The sequence below is a fragment of the Panicum virgatum genome, chromosome 2K, assembly GCF_016808335.1.
Source record: "Panicum virgatum strain AP13 chromosome 2K, P.virgatum_v5, whole genome shotgun sequence".
Classification (NCBI taxonomy): Eukaryota; Viridiplantae; Streptophyta; class Magnoliopsida; order Poales; family Poaceae; genus Panicum; species Panicum virgatum.
Window position 1 is genome coordinate 17,092,774 of NC_053137.1, and position 15,166 is coordinate 17,107,939.

A 15,166-nucleotide genomic window follows, 5' to 3' on the forward strand; every position below is an offset into this window, starting at 1 on the left:
ATTGTTGGCTAACCTGAAATAACTTCCTTTGTATAACCAAGTTATTCTATTCTAGTATAAAAAATATAACTTCCTAAAAGAAATATATGCAAGTTCGTATAATTATCTTACATGGATATTAGATTTGGTGCCTTTACAAGATCATCACAGTTCCCGCATGATTCAGGAACTAGGACATGATTTGCAGTAGTCCATGCTTACTTCTTTGCAGGTTGGTAATCTTTGGCTAAACTTATGTTGAAGTTTCAGCAACATAGTGTACCATTTAGGCACATGAGGATTGAGTAGAAACTCATCCCTGTTTTTCTCAGAAACTGAAAATAGGCAATGGCTAGCTCTTTTCTTTTGGGGGGTATTTGGCCATGGAATTTGATCTGTTACGTGCCAAAAGTTCAGATTTGGAGGTCGTACAAGCAAACACTATAGAGTTAGCCTGGTTCATCTTAAAGTGAACACTGCAATTAACTAGATGAGCACATGAAGTGGAAATGAACTGTAAAGTAGTAAAGTGATAGCTATCTAGTCAATATAATAGATTTGATGGTTTACTTAGATCGACCACTAAAACCTGCAGTATCTTTTGCATTGGCCTCCTGATTTACGAACAATTATCCTTGTGTGGATGAACACAAGGTTTGATTTGCAGATTGTTGTCATTTGTGTTCTGCTCATTACATTGCAATTGGATCATTGAGTAGAATCACCAATACTATGCGGGGTAGAGGCTTTTTATACCATTTTCTCCTCAGAAAGGGGGAAAAGAAGAAATGCGTAGTTAGCTTTCATACTTTACTTTACTTTCCTGAAACTGAAATTGCCCATTTCACAAAAAGAAGTGTAATATTATGGCTTTTACTCATACCCTACTTGTGCAGCACTGACGGTTTCATGTCATGTGCTAAAGTTGTACAGATGAAACGTTAGGGGTGCGTGTGGAACGATTTTTTTTATTGAAGGGGTGTGTGGAATAACTGATATAGTCATCAACTCTTTTGTACATCACAAGAAGGGTCTGTACGTTGGGCGACAGGCGAAGGTTGTGATCATTTTTGTTACTAGGTGATTCCCCGCGCGTTGTTGCGGGATGCTTGTTATAATTTCTAACTGTTATTATCGGACGATGTCATAAAATAGTAAATTTTTAACATTTTTGTTTTTGACATGATATCAATTTTTCTAATTAAGAGATACTTGGGTACAATACAATTGAGGTTATATATGGAATGAAATTTAAAATTATTGAGAAAATTAACTTTTCAATAACTTGGAGTCCTCACTGAAAATAGTATGTACATATGATTGTCCCTTTTACATGCAGTGAACAATCATTGTGTGTAACTATTATTGAGAAAATAAACCTTTCCACTGCTTGGAGTCCTCGTCACTAAAAATAATCTGTAGATATGATTGTCCCTTTCACATATAGTGAACAATAATCGTGTGTAACTTATATTAGTAATATTAAATTGGAAATTTACAACTATTTTGTTGCTAAAACAAAGTAATAATAATATTTGCAATATTACAGTTATTCCGTCATAAAAATTATTCATATGGCAATAATAAAACCAAGTAAAAAAGTAAGAATTCTTAGTGGGTTGCGGAAGGCCAAAATATGAACTTTCATTCATATCCAATGGTGGAAATAAAATGATGATGTGGCTTCACCACATATGAGAGAAATAGCGATTAATGACTCATAGTGGGTTGCACTTATATAAGATATATAGATGTACTACTAGAAAATGGGCCATCGGTCCATGCTAAAAGTACTATCAGTCCAAACAAAAGGTACCAGCTGCTCTTGCATCCAAACGAAAGGTACCAGCTGCTCTTGCAGCCGGTATTGATGCGAGTAGAGAGGGCCTTTTGTCCTGCAGGCTAGACTTATTGGGCGTGTAATGTGCGCTCTATGTCAAGTTGGCAATCCATGCTACTAGTGAAAGATATGCGCGTACGTCTCACTGCAAATCAGTGAGCGCAGGATATTTAATTTTTTGCCACTCTTACGAACGGTCAGCATCCAAATACCAATTTTGGAAATGCCCCTACATATTTTCCATTGGAGAGAAAAGATTTCTTATAGATTTGCCAAAATGGACTACGTGGCACGCCACGTTGTTACGCCATCATGGACAAATCTTGCGAAATGTCTCTTTTGCCCCCTCATTTTCCTTTTACATCACCTGTTCATCTCCTACCTCAGGCTCACTGCTCCGTCCCTGCTCGCGCCTCCTCCCCGCCGCCTGATCCGCTCCCTGCTGCCCTATGGCACCGGAGGCCACGCTTGCGCAGCCAGGCCCCCTTGCCCGACGGCACCAGAGGCTGGCACCTGGGACGCGCATCGCTCTGTGCGCCCCGCGGAGCTCCGTCCAGCACGCCGTTGTCCAGCGCCTTGATGGACGCACTGATCGCCGCGGTGGTGGCCACCACGCCGTCGGCACCCAGCAGCTCGCCTAGATCCACATCCACGAAGCTTGGGCGGAGGCAGTTGCCGAGGTACTCCTGCTGGATCGGCGGCACCAGGCGCCGACGGCATTCCACCGAGAACAGCAGGTGTGCGCGCCGCTCCAACGGAGGAACAACTTTGTCGGCGGCCTCGTCGGTGGCGAAGGCGGAGGAGGCAGAGCGTTGGCTGCCAGTAGCCCCTCCATGGTCACGTCGCACCTGCGCAAGCCGTGGGCGGGCATGCGCCGGCGCCGACCACGACGCGGAGCTCGACGAGGCCGATGTCATTTGGGGCGGTAGCCCGGCGTCGTCGTCGTCGTCGTTCCTGCCCGGGCGGCAGACCCGTACGTTCAGTGGCCGCGCCGTCCAAGCCCAAGCCGCGTGGCGGCCCGAGCTCAGCGTCGGTGCTGGTCAACATCCCCGACTAGTCGAAGATCCTCAGCGCCGAGTACGCCAGGAGCTGCGCGGGTAGGCGGCGCACGATGACACATTCGTCGAGGACACGACAGACAACCAAGGTTTAAAATCTCCGGCTATAGCTGCCGCTATAGCGGGAGATAGCTGCTGGAGAGCAGCACCGCTAGGAGAGGTCAATTTTAACGCTAAGGTTTGGGAGGCGCTAATAGCCGGAGAAAGCTGGAGATTACCGCTAAATGGGCTGATAGTTCGCGGCCGCTAAAGGAAGCCCGTGGGCTCAAAATGAAGCGCGCGGTCTCCAAATTGGAAAATCGCTTGGCGGGATGGGCATTGGGCAGCCCAAAAAGAACCCACGTGACTCCTTCCCGTAACCCTAGCCTCATTCCTCTCCTATCCGACTCCCACGCAAAATGACGGCGGCAACTGGTGCTTGAAGCAGCGGCGGCGGCGACCGGAAATGGAGGAGAGAAGAAGAAGCGTGCCCGGCGCCCGCACTCCTCTTCACCACGGACTGCCTTCTGCGAGCCTAGGACGGTGCGACCTCTACAAGCCAGCAGGGGCGGCGGCGACTGGCGATTCCCCGAGGGCAAGCTTGGGCGGCGATTCCTCCTCTGTCCCCTAAGAGCAGCAGCGACGAATAGTGACTACACCACCCGTCCAGCACTCCAGCCCACACCATGTCTCAGTCTGGGCATGATGGAGAAACAGGCATGTTCTATTCATTCTTCTCCTCCCTTCAACCGATTGGTATGCCCCTAATGTAGATTTTTAATTTTGTTTGATCTTGTGCAAGTGCAATCAGTAATCAGTGACTGAAATTGAGATAGTAAATAACATAGTAAATTTCCTTCATGTATGCTTTTGCTAACTATGTTTATCATCTTGTAAAATCACCGCAGCATGTTAGCTTCACCTTGTCATGCACTAAGTGTAATGTTTATGTCAAGTACTCGTCAGATTTGGTCATGGTCTGTTCCGTACTTTAACTCTTTAAGTGGAACTAAGTGGAACTGTTGTGTACTTTAAGTTATGGTCTTGGTTCTCAGATTTGGTCATGTATCAACTATCAAGTTTAACATTTACTCATCAGATTTGGTCATGTATGAAGTTTAACATCTGTAGTTTTTCTTTTTTTTTTTCAAAACCGCTAAATGGTTTAGCTGCAGCTATAGCCAGCTATAGCTGGTCTTAGCTGTTCTAGAGCCTAGCCGCTAAATGGCTTAGCCGGAGATTTTAAACCTTGCAGACAACGGGGGATGACATTGGGTGTCGCCCCACAAGATGCTGCAGTGCCTGGCGCACACTCAAGGGTCGCGACCTTCGCCACGTCCGCAACGCCATCTGGGAGAAGACCGGCTTCCAGGATTGACCTAGTGGCTGCCCCACAGCAAGCCAGCCACCGCCGCCCGCCTTGACGGCAATGCCAGCCGCGGCCTCGTTGATCCTGTTCTCGCCTTTGAGGAGGAGGGAGAAAGGAGCGTTCCGCTATGATTAGGGCAGGGGGAGTAAAAGGGTAAGGCGAGGGTAGAGGGGTCATTTCGCGCAGGTTGTACACGCTGGCCGACCGTTGTGGACCGCCACGTTGACAATTTTGGCAAAAGATGAAGAAATCTTCTCTCTCCAATGGCAAATATGTAAGGACATTTCTAAGCTGGCATTTGGATGCTGGCCGTTCGTAAGAGTGGCAAAAAATTAAATATCCCAGTGAACGCACACCGTCGTATCCAGCCATCCTGCAACAACACAGTTACACAATACACACACCACACATAACCGGATTTTTTTTAAGCCTATAAAAGTAGGCAACATTTGTGTTGCGACATTGAATTGAACTTTCTTCAAATTGGCAAAAACACACCACAAACCAGGAAATGTCATTAGGGTTACTAAATCACGTCGTTGTACACCACAGCTATTAAAATAAGATCTTCTCTGATTCGAGAGGAGAGACAAATTGGAAAAGTCTTGTTTGCCTTCTATTAAAGAGGGCTATGCATGTTAGGATCTCATCCCTATCTTCCTCCACTTCCATGAGCCCAACTCCCTTTCCTCTTGTTCTTTGTATCCAATCTTTCGGGCGACAGCACCATCCGTCTCCTTCGTAACCATTTCTCTCACTCCTTACTAAACTTTGAATTGGACGAGGGGAAGTGCCACCCATAATGACAGCTCCCCAAAAGGGAGTGAGGGAAATGGTGTGAATTGATACTGGTTGCATGTGTTGGATGCACTCATTTTTATACTGTGGAGACCTAGCAGGCGCGGTAGTTGCAACATTTGGGGAAGGTGTGGGCGCCAGTTGGTCTTTGGATCATCGCTTTTTGTCAATGGATGCTTTGCATTTCACTCCCTTAAGGTCAATTGCATAGTGTTCGTGGAAGCGCACATGATTTTATCAGGATGGTACGTTGGCCAGCCTAGACCAAGCTTGTTGGATAGGATGCCTTTGCTTGTGGATGTTGTAGATATACTCCAAATGGTGGTTTGTAATTGTTCCAAATGGTTGTATAGTATGTCGTTTGAAGCGACTGAAAGTCGATTTATGGGGTGTCCAATCCATGGTTAATTGATCCCTACCTTCTACTTGTCATCCTCTGGATCTAGAGCTATGATTGGGCTTCTTTGCAGGGAAAGAGGAGGTTAGTTGAGCAAGTTGCTAGGCTGGCCCGGTTGGGCTAGGCTAGCCGACCAATGATTTCCTATGTTTCAGGTCAAACCTTTTTTTTTGGTATAGATTGGGTCACACCCTTAATCTCCTCCTATAGACATTCTATTTGTACTACGGTCTTCTCAAGGTATAAATACTCCCACCTTGACCAACATTTGCATTCGTTCACCAGATACTGATGAAACTGAGGGGCACATATCATAAGGAGATGAGGGCCACTGCAAACTTTCGAGGTTACCTAGACCAAGCCTAAACTAAACCATAAACCCTAGTCCAAGAGCTGTATTCATTAGAGCATGTACACACCACCTCTCTACTTTGTCTACAAGTACTCCCTTTCACTTCAACAACCTATCTAAGCTATTAGAGCTTCTCGCGTCATATTCAAACGCACAGAAAGATAGGGCCAACTCCATAATTTCAAAGGCCCTTGGGCAAGCAAGAAGGCAAGGGCCCGTTGAACTAATTTTTAGTATCAAAATTACAGTATATAGTATGGATAATAAAAATTACTTTGCAGTATATGTATAGCTCATAAAACATAACAATAGTGTAATAAAAAGACTAAAAACAATAACCATTATGATTGCCTCAAATAAAATATAATGCTTCCGGGCCTTTTAAAAAATTATATGTACTAATAACCTATATGTGATGGGCTTTAAAAGGCTTATTGTGCCAAAAATTGTATACTAATTACCTATATGGTCTTTGACCCCCAGCTCCTTGAGCCCCTAGCGATCGCACTGCCCCCCTCTCCCCTTCTGATCTGGCCTTGTAGAAAGAGCAAAGGCGAGGTGAAGCACTGCAAAGATTAGAAACAAAGAGTGAGAGGTGGATAATTCAAGAGAGGAGTTTGATGGGTTTTGAAGGTAACAAATAGAATCCGAAGGGGTGGCTATATATATTCCTTACCCGGCTGTGTGTGAGGTCTCTTGGCACAATGGAAAGCTTTCTTGACATTCTTGAGCCAGCCACTTCCTCTTTCTCTCTGCATAGAGATTGCATCCTTGCGAGTGTTTGGATAATGTGAAACCGTTGAGCCCTTCAAGAAGATTATGAAGGTGCCCCAATTTGGTTTGCGAGAGGTTCTTGTGTTCACCTCGCCGGAGTGGTGAAGAGCAACTCTAGTGGAATCGAGGGTGTGGAGAGGTTTATTGATTTCAAGCCGGTTCAAGATCAAGAGAAGTCTTTATAGAGGAGTGGTTGAAGCTATGAATTCACCTCAACATGGATTAGAGGTGACCGCCAAGTCATCGACGCCACGCGAAAAATTGGTACCTGGTACCTGGTTATTTCTTTGCTCAATATCTTTTCTTGCTATTTAATTTGAGCACTTCACTTTCCTAGAGATTGAATTTCTACTTGTCACCCTAGATGGCAAACCCTCAGTAGTGATAGGTGTTAGTAGAAATAGTGTGGCAGAACCGCCCGACATAAACCGGCTTAAGTGCGCTAACCCTCATTGCAAAGGCAATTAGGTTTAACTCGCACAGCAGACGGAGCACATCGGCAGTCCGTCGGGTAAAATCCCGATGAAACCACTTAAACCTGGATCGAACAAAGCAGCATAACTCATGCGAAGGCGAGTCCAGAGATTACAACACCTCACAACATATTACACCACAGAGTTTAACATAATAATAGAATTTCAAGCCAAGTTTCATACTTAACAAAGTACTTTTTGTAGCGCCAAAATAAAAGGAAAACACCAGAGTTCTTTATTGCATCGGATACAATACATGATATCTAACGACGGTATGGGTGTCACGATGAAGCCCGATCCGTGACATCACTCGTTCTTTTCATTGTCGGTCAGGGACGTGTCCCACTCCACGGACCAACCAGGCGGAAGAGTGCAAGGCCAGGTCAGACTGGCAATCATATCCTCAAAGGTTTCACCTGAAACAAAATATAGCCACAAGCAAGGTTGAGTATACTAATACTCAGCAAGGCTTATCCGACTCTGGGTATACTCCGCCCACTATCTAGACATGCAAAGCTTTTGGCTTGAGGGTTTTGTTTTGCCAAAACGCAGCTAAAGTGAGTCCTAGCTTTCAGCATTTTAGCTCAAGTTCAATGTAGCAAGTATTTACTATGTTCGCACACCTATGTAGAGCAAGCATGGTATATCAAATTAATTCTCCAAGACTGGTATAATCATTCTACTCTCATTCCAAGTATTTACTACGATGTGACAAAGAGATCAAGGCTCTCATATCCGCGAGTCACGGCGAATCGATCCGATTTTAAACCTTGCAAGGTGGACCTAACACACACAACATGTATCAGTCCCGTCGGACTATACTTGTCAACCGTTTCCGATATGCACATGGAATAGATGAACTGCCCTGCAACTCGGGACCGCTAGCCCCACCGATACCTACAAAGGGTCAGCCATGAGTTTACCCACTAGCACCACTGGGAAGACAGTATCAAGTTCATAACTATCAGTGTGCACATGGTACTGAGCTTACCGGTTTCGACTACCTCCTACTTCCGGCATGTAGTTAGTACTGTTCAATCCTCGATCAGCACTGCCAACAACAGATCGGTTCTTAACTGACACAGGCGGAGACTTACTTTCCATCCAATTCATAACCTTAGCCAAATTCATCTTCGCCCGGTCTCCATTTCCTTTCCACATTGATTTATCCTCAACAACCTTTCGATAATCCAAATGGTCCTAGTTCTCGCAAGTGACGGAAATCACTCGACTTCTATTGAGTCCTATTTAGCATGGCGGTACTAACGACCTACACATACTAGTAGATCAACTGAGGGAACCTAGGGATTATGCAATTAAGGTTCCAGTCAACTCCTGTAAACTTAAATGCACAGATACATAATAGGAACATAAATTGGAATAGCATTTAAATACTGGGATGGATGCACCGGGGCTTGCTTGGGATTAACACTAGGTCAGTGTTAGTTAGAGAATAACTGCTCAACAAGTATCTTCCTTTGGTCGTGCACATCGGGATCCATTCGTCCATCTTCTAGACGTGTCCACCATTCACCGTCTTCTGGCTCGACTCCAACGTCGCGTCATTCACGTGGTTCATCTATCGTACCTAAATGGAATGCAACAATGCATATGTATGAATGCAAAGTTCCGAGTTGTTTAGCGACTTAGGTTTTATTATTTTTCCTTCACGATAAAGTTGTAAGTCCAACAAAAGTTAATTCAGTGGTGATCTCAAAATTTCATTCCATGGGCAGTCATTTATGGAGTAGTAATCACAACTATGTTTCTTCATGAATGAGTGTGGGGTTTGGTTTTCATTTTTAATATTAAAACATAACATGTTTTCACTATTTCATAACAAAATTTACTCATGAGCTAGTGATGAAAAATTAATGTAACACAGATCCGATACTCTAGCAGCTATGGTATAATTTCCAGCATCTAGTCATAAAGCAATTAACCATAACAAATCATGTAAGTAGATTACTCTAGTTGCTTCAACTTTTTTCACAGAATGCTTGACATGGGTTCTGGTGCTACAAATTTTACGGAAGCATCTATATAGCATCTACTCAGTACTGTAATTTTTTCTAGATTTTATGTACTCATACATCAGAGGTGACAAAATGAACAAATTTAGCAAGCTATTAAATAAGATTAAATCTACAAAGAGTTATACTAGGGATATGGTTCTCAAACGTTTACCAGAGCCTAGTCATGAGCTAAACATATTCCAGAAAAATTATCAAGCTTTATATCTACCAGATAAATTAGTTATGCATTTAACTTAACATGAGTTAGCATAATTTTTCAAAGTTCCTTTGATCAGTACTGCATGTGAACTTTTTATTATAGTGAGCATATACTCTAACTAAGAACATATCCTAAAATCATGATTAGATATGGCCTAGTTTACTCAGAACAAAAATGGTAAATCTAAGCAAGAGATACTAAGCATGATTTTTATCTAAAGCAATACTCAGTAACTGTAGCTAAAAATTTTCAGACAGAATCACAGAACCAAAGTGATACTTTAGAAATAAATATAGATTTTTCTGAGCATAAAAACTATATATGATGAATTAAGTTGATTACACAAGCATTAATCATGGTATAAAGTCAATGAACTCTAATAATTCTGAAATTTATGGATTAACATGGTTTCAGTTACACATGCATGTAGAAGAAATTGCAAAGCAAGTTTGTGTATATGTTTTCCAGTATTAAATCATGAAAGTCATCAACAGATTTGAGAATCTTGATTGTTCCAACAAGATAACAGTTTTAGTTGGGTGCCATATTTTTACTGTGAGCCTAACATTCCATTAGGAACAATATATCCAAAAATCAGAGTCATTTGTTAAGTAGAACTTCCTGAACATGCATTAATGGCTTTTCTTATTCTTTTCCATAGATAAATATTGGTTGAGTTTCTGCAGATTTGGTTGTCACAAAACTTGTAGATATTGTTACAAGGATTCCATATCAGTTGATTTTTCATTTTTATGATTTTTCTACAAATTGTTATGTATTTTACGAGTTCACTATTTTGAAGTTCATGCACATTTTGCAGATTAGACCCTGGAATGTTTGTTTCTTTTAACTGGAGGTCCCTGGCGGAACTCACAGAACAGGGGAGATGATGGCGCGGCGTTTCCCGGCGAGGAGAGTCGCCGGAGGTAGGGGAAAAGTGGGGGAAAAGTATGAGGGGCTCGAGTGCTACCTTCCGGTGGTCTTGGCTCGTCGGGAGAGGGCAGGAGGAGGCGGGTCCGCGGAGAGGGGCGGCGGCGGAGGCTCTGGTCCGGCGCGGTGGTGCTCTGGTGATGGAAGGACGGGGCGGCTGGGCTGGGAAGGTTCACTGGGTCTAGGGCGATCCGTTCAGGGGGTTGGTTTGGGGAGAGAGTGGCTGGAGAAGGGGATCCGCGGCAAGCCGAGCTCGGCAGCCATGGCAAGGATCTAGGCACGCACAGGGGATGTGGCGCCTTTTTATAGGCGCGAGGGGGAGGAGGACCAGCTGGCAAGCGATGTTGTGGTGTCTGGGGGAAGTCGATTCGGCCAGGGAGGGCAACGGCGAGGTGGCGGGGCTGCGCGACGCCGTCGGCGGCGTGTCACACAGGGGCGTCGGCAGGGGCGCGTGGCGTGCGGAGAAGAAGCCAGGGCGGAGCGGTTTTGGCTCAACCCATGGGCGCGAGGTGGTATTGGCCGGGGGCACGGCGCGTGGCCGGCGGCTAGAGACGGGCGCCGTTCCCGACGTTCGCCGGCGTGCGAACGCCGTGAGGAAGAGAGAGTGATAGAGTTGAGGGCAGTTTTGTAATTAAACGAAGTTCCAAAATTTCATTTTGTAAAATCAATTTTTCTCCATTTTATTGACCTCAAATGAAAAACTTGTGAATACCAAACTTGCTTAAAATTTCAAGATCTACAACTTTCGTTTTAGGCAAAAGTTCATTTGAGGCTTCATTTGAAAGATAAAATTTGAAACTTGAGTGCATCTGAAAAGGTCCTATACGCTTCGAAATTCAAATTTTTCTCCCATTTTTGTGTGGCGACTCGAAAAACTTTGAACACGAAATTTGTTCGTCATTCGAAAACCTATAACATTAGTTTTGGGCAAAAATCCATTTAAGCAATGGTTTGAAAAATTCATTTTTAAACTCGTTTGTTTCAATTTGAAAGATATTTTAATATTTAAAAACTTTGATTTGAAGAACTCGTCATTCCATGTGTAAAATTTTATTTTCTCCCCTTGACATCAACTAAACTTTGGTTTATCACGATGTTAATGAAATGCCTAATTATTTTCATATGCACACGTGCATCGGTTCAGAAGTTATTTAAGTGTTCTCCCCTGTGTTCAAACACGCATAGACACACATACATATGGACATTCCTGCATGCACACACATTCATTCCAAGACTTCTTGGTTAATGATGCATGATTCTGTGGTTATAATTTCTTGCTTAGTATTTTTTAAAAATCTGGGATGTCACAAATAGGAACTCATTTGTGTTACTAATTAAATTTGCTAAGTGTTTGTGATTTTAGTTAAAGCCGCCAAGTTACCCCCCTCTAGTTTATTTCTCATCCTTGGGTAACAAGTAATTTTTTCTAGAATATGGTCAAATGTTTGATTGGTGCATTATTCCCACTATGACCGGATCATCCAACTTGCGATGGGATCCTCCGGTGACTAACCAGATTGCCTAGTAATTTTATTTCACCATGAGCTAAATTTTACAGATTTGGTGTTTGGATAGTATCAAAACCATAAGGGCCCTAAGTGTAAGTAAATTTATTTTTAACAAAACATAATCAATTCAGATCATGATGTGTGGATTTAATTGCATGAATATTTTTAGTGCAGACAGTTCGTAAATATAACACATGGTTTTAGGTCTATATTGATTTAAAGATACCTAGTATCAAAATCTTGGACCACATGCAACTACTTTGTGTTAGCTACTACTTATCATAAACTAAGCCATATGGACAAGCCAAAATTAAGACTAAAGCCGGTATGTAGAGACGGTGTCGATGACAACCAACCACGACAGGAACTGTATATTATTGAGAGCTATGATTAGGAAGGTCGAGACCTGTTGTTTCCCATGGATGGGGGGATGAGGCTTGGACATGTGTAAAATATCATTCATACGCTCAAGCGTGCGTATGCGTCAGGTGGTGACTAAGAATTTCAAGGCACCCAAACCTTAGCCAAGTTTGACTGAGTTGGTTCGAGATGAGTTAGCCACATGGATCATGCTGATTCACGAAACTAGTTGGCATCGGACCCACAAGGCGCGTGTTGAGGAGGAATTGGGCCTAGACGCCTCTTAATGTTGGTTGGACATTTTTAATTATTATTGTGGCCATGCCTGGAGTTGTGATGGTGGTACAGGCATTGGACAAACCACAAGTAGATTAGTTGAGCGGAGAATAATGGCACCGACATGAGAAGGGCAATAGTAGAGAGGTCACTTTCGTATGCTTGGCTATTTCATAGGGGAGGAGGTCTTAAGACTTGGTGCCGAATGTTATGGGCTCAGAAGAGGCCGTCATGTTGGTGGTATTCTTGTAATGACAGTTCAAGCCACACATGGCATTGTGGATGAGTATGCCATCTTGAATCACATATGGTTAATATAACAAAAAAATTTGGAGGTTGTCTTGATCCATTGAAACTATTTAGTAATTGAAAGATCACCTTGCATCTCGGAGTAGATCTGCTTGTGCGTGTAGCTGACGCTTGTGTCATTGTTGGTGGTGAAGAGGTCACATGTGCATAGCGATGTTGTCCAAAATTATCTACCTAAGCCAATCTAGGATCATCTGGGTGTCAGAACAAAGCTATTCATGTGGGAGATGAGACCGAACTTGCACTAGGTGGCCTAGAGTACGACTACCACTTGATGAAGTCTATCAACTTGGAGTTGAGGATCACCATCTCATGCATCCTAATGAAGGTGTCATTAATGGTGGTGGCCACTCAAGACTGAAGGATATGAGCCACCAGGCTATTGATCGATCCGATGGTGCTATTGGCTAGGTCGATAAGGTGTGAGCACCAATAACCCATAAAGTGGTAAGGTCAGCAACAACGCACAGTGGGTAGCAGATGCCGCGAAGGTTCAGGACATGAATCTGCTCTGATGCCATGAACATAATGGATAAAGAGAGAAGATTTGGAGTAAAGTACATCATAAAAATATCCGTGTCAATTTTATGATAGAAAATTAAGTTTTCCACCTAAATCACTTAAAAAATTTGGTATCATGCAACATTAATTGCTAGTGCATTGCGTGATATGGAAAATATTTATTTATTCTAGCATACATTAATGATATCCTAGAATAGTAGCAAGATATCGATGTACTCATACGAAAATGACAATATTGGACACAAGAACATTTATTAGTTAACAGTTGGATCCAATCTGTTCCATGGTGACAGGGTGTTTTTGTAATATGCACAACTCAAGATGTTATAAATAGGCCTGATTGCTTGTCCTCTGCATCCTTATACTTCCCGTCGCCTCTCTGTGACGCGCCTTCGGTGTTTTCATACCTTCGGAATCTCATCAACGGAAGGTATTACAATCAATCTTCGAATGTTTTTCTTTGCATTCTTATAGTTTTCTTCGGTGTGTGAGTGGAAGGTTTGCCATGTGAAAAAAGATTGCCTTTTCTAGGTCATCCATGAGGGGAAAAATTATGTGCATCTATTTGCGAATCCAACCCCGTGTAGCCACACCTCAATGCAACGCGCCTATCTTGTCAATCTTGACCATCCATTAGAAATCAAGGGATGGTTGAGACTGGTGAGATGAGATACATGTCATCTATTAGAGTAGGGCTGCAAGGGATAGATTTGTAGCAAGAATGCAGATAATCTTTTTTAGGTAGTGCGCACGTTTAGCATCCACACAAGGCCTGAACCTAGGGGCCCAAAAAAACTTAAGGTAGTGTCCAATTTGTCTCTTTTGTAACGTATTTTAGGCATTTTTGTTAGGTTGTGCTTGTTCTTTAATAGTCATGCGCACGTTTAGCATCCACACACGCCCTAAACCTGGCGTGCAGTTTGTCCTCATCGCTGAAGATCGCAGGAATTGGCCGCCATGAGATTAGTGGTTTGGGTTGGGGGTGCGGAGGGAGGAGGAGTGGCTTGTTGAGTGGATTTGTGACTGGTGAGCTTAGAGGGAGGGGGTCTGTGGCGAGGGCGCAAAGGCGGGGCCTGACAACCGGTGGGCTATGGCGGGTGCGGAGGATGCCGGAGTGGTTCGAAGGGCTGGTGGAGGAGGCGTGGGTGGTTGGTGGGTGGTGAGGTCACCGGCCACCTCACCGCTGACCGCGGGAGGTGGAAACGGCTGGTGGGAGTTCGGTTGGCGACCACGGCATCAGTGGCGGCACTGTCGGCTGGGGGGGGAGGAGGGTTGTGGGGGTGGCGCCATTGTGAGTGGCCATAGATTGGAGCTTCAGTAGGAGGAAGAAAAAGAAGGAAAGAGGAAGGGATCCCTCTGCACTAGTGCATGGTCATTGACGTGTGGGGCCGGAGCCATATATCGGTGACTGCACTCTCCTCTTCCAAATAAGGAAGATAGAGGAGGAAGATAAATAGTAGAGGGACTGAGGGAGAGTTTGTTCGTTGCAAATGGATAGCGGCGAACGCTCCCCAGCCACTGCCGCATCGGCAAACCCCTCCGCGGTTCTGTTGTACCCCCCCCCCAGGCCACTGCACCTTCGTCGCTCGGCAGTGTGGTAAACGCGATGTAGACTGATATATGATGCGTGTTGGTATACATATTTTACTTTTCAATTCTCCATTCGTCATCTGTGCAAAAATGTTGTAGGGCTACGCGTTCACATCCTCACAGTGATATTTGGCCAGCAACCCAGCTAGTGGCGGATCTAGGATGTGAAATCTAGGAGGCTCATTTTCTTCTTCTTCATTCATGGTTGAAAATTGTTTTTTTTCTTGAGCGGAGGGCGGGGGAGGGCTTTGGGGGCTCCATAGACTGCATAGGGGTAAGGGGGCTCCAGCCCCCTATACCCCCCTGATCTGTTGGCCCCTGAACCCAAGGACCAAGTGAGCAACCTGCTCACCTCCCTCTCCCTCACCTCAGCTCCAAGGTAGAAGAATAGCTGAGCTCCTCTGCACACACACACTC